Here is a 2500-nt window from a genome sequence, read left to right as displayed (position 1 = left end):
AGCTCGACCAAATCTGCTTGCTATCGTTGTGGGATGACCAATCATTGGGCTAATAAATGCAAAACTCCCCAACACCTTGTTAAGCTCTACCAGGAGAGCATAAAGGGCAAGAACTCTGAGGCAAATTTGGTCCATTATGATGATGAGAATGATCTGGACCATGAGGATGATCAAGCCCATGACAAAGATGATCATGAGGACTTTGAGACTTCAGACCTCCTTACAAGTGGCTGAATATGAAGATTTCGATATCATATTGCTTTTGTCTTTGCATTTTGAATTCTTGATTTGGCTTTATGTCTTTTGTTCTATGACTTTGGCAATTCTATTTATGAAATAAAGTTTTTACTTTATATATGCCTTATACAAAGTTGAAATTATTAAGAACATAAAACAAAGCCATTAAAACATACTTTAAACCTTAAAGTAATATCAAAGGTGTTGACTCTTGTCTATTTTCAGAAATGAAAGAAGACAAGAACCAGCTAGTAGTGGATAGTGGATCAAGTCACACTATATTAAAAGACAAAAGATATTTTGTTAACCTCATTTTAAAGAGTGCCAAAATAAATACTATAGCAGGACCGGCCAGCCTTATTGAAGGCCATGGCCCGGCTCACTTAGTGATGCCTAAAGGCACGCATTTAGAAATCTCTAATGCATTATATTCTCCTAAATCAAAGAGAAATCTGTTAAGTTTCAAAGACATTCGCATGAATGATCTACATGTTGAAACTAGGGGCGAGGGAAAGAAAGAATTCCTCTTGATTTATGAAAATGCCCAAGGCCATAAGAAAGTCCTAGAGACTATCCCTGCTATATCAATAGGCCTCTATTGTGCCAATATAAAATCGAGTGAGGCTAACACTTCAATTCCTAATGAGTTCAGAGAAGCCTTTAAACAATGGCATGAAAGGCTTGGCCATCCTGGCAGATCCATGATGCGCAAAATAATCTCGAGCTCAACTGGCCATTCCTTGAAAGATAGGATAACTATCCCTATGAGCATTACATGTATTCCATGCTCACAAGGGAAATTAATAATAAGGCCATCACCTGGAAAGGTGAGTAAGGAAACATTAAACTTTCTGGAAAGAATACATGGTGATATATGTGGACCAATACACCCACCTTGTGGGACATTTCGATATTTTATGGTCCTCATTGACGCATCGACCAGATGGTCGCATGTTTGTCTATTATCATCTAGAAACTTAGCATTGGCAAGACTATTGGCACAGATCATAAGACTGCGAGCCCATTTTCCAGATTTTCCACTAAAGACTATACGTCTTGACAATGCAAGCGAATTCAGTTCCCAAGCTTTTAATGATTACTGTATGTCCATGGGGGTAAGTGTGGAACACTCCGTGGCACATGTACATACACAGAACGGATTGGCCGAATCCTTCATTAAAAGAATCCAGTTGATTGCTCGACCATTACTCATGAGGTCGAAGCTACCAGTATCAGCTTGGGGACATGCGGTATTACATGCTGCTGAATTAATACGCATAAGGCCATCCAGTGAACATAAATATTCTCCATCCCAATTACTCTCGGGTCATGAACCAGACGTATCCCATATCAAAACATTTGGATGTTCTGTGTACGTCCCTATTGCTCCACCACAGAGAACAAAAATGGGACCTCAAAGGAGGATGGGAATATATGTTGGTTTTGATTCTCCAACCATTATTAAATATCTTGAGCCTACTACTGGAGATTTATTTAAGGCCAGATATGCTGATTGTCATTTTGATGAATCAGAGTACCCAACATTAGGGGGAGAAAATAACAAGCTGGGCAAAGAAATTGTATGGAATCAAACATCCTTATCATGGCAAGATCCTCGGACTCAATCATGTGATTTAGAAGTCCAGAAAATAATTCATATGCAAAAGCTAGCTAATCAATTGCCTGATTCCTTTGCTGACCCGAAAAGAGTGACTAAGTCCTATATACCAGCTTGTAATGCACCAATAAGTATTGATGTCCAAGATGGACACAATCAAGTGGCTACAGAGTCTAAAGCACGTCTTAAGCGTGGTAGACCAATTGGTTCCAAAGATAAAAGACCTCGGAAACTAAAGAAAGGTGCAAAAGAAACCGAGGTCATAGATTGTCCAGACAAGGCCGAAATGGCCATGCCTAAGGTACCAACCAATGAGACTCGGGACGCCGAGCCTCATGGTACTGAAGGTGCTAATGATGAGATCTCAATTAATTATTTAATGTCTGGGACAAGATGGAACCGGAAAGATGTCGACATCAATGATATATTTGCATACCAAGTAGCCCTTGATGTGATGGACTTAGATGAGGATCATGAACCCACGTCTATACTAGAGTGCACTCAAAGATCAGATTGGCTCAAATGGAAAGAAGCCATAAACGTGGAGTTAGAATCATTTAAGAAAAGGAATGTCTTTGGATCGATTATCCGGACACCTTATAATGTTAAACCAGTGGGATATAAGTGGGTATTTGTGAGGAAGAG

The sequence above is a fragment of the Brassica napus genome, unplaced genomic scaffold (assembly GCF_020379485.1).
Source record: "Brassica napus cultivar Da-Ae unplaced genomic scaffold, Da-Ae ScsIHWf_1633;HRSCAF=2249, whole genome shotgun sequence".
NCBI lineage: Eukaryota > Viridiplantae > Streptophyta > Magnoliopsida > Brassicales > Brassicaceae > Brassica > Brassica napus.
The sequence above is the reverse complement of the archived record's forward strand: the minus strand, read 5'-3'. Positions refer to the sequence as shown.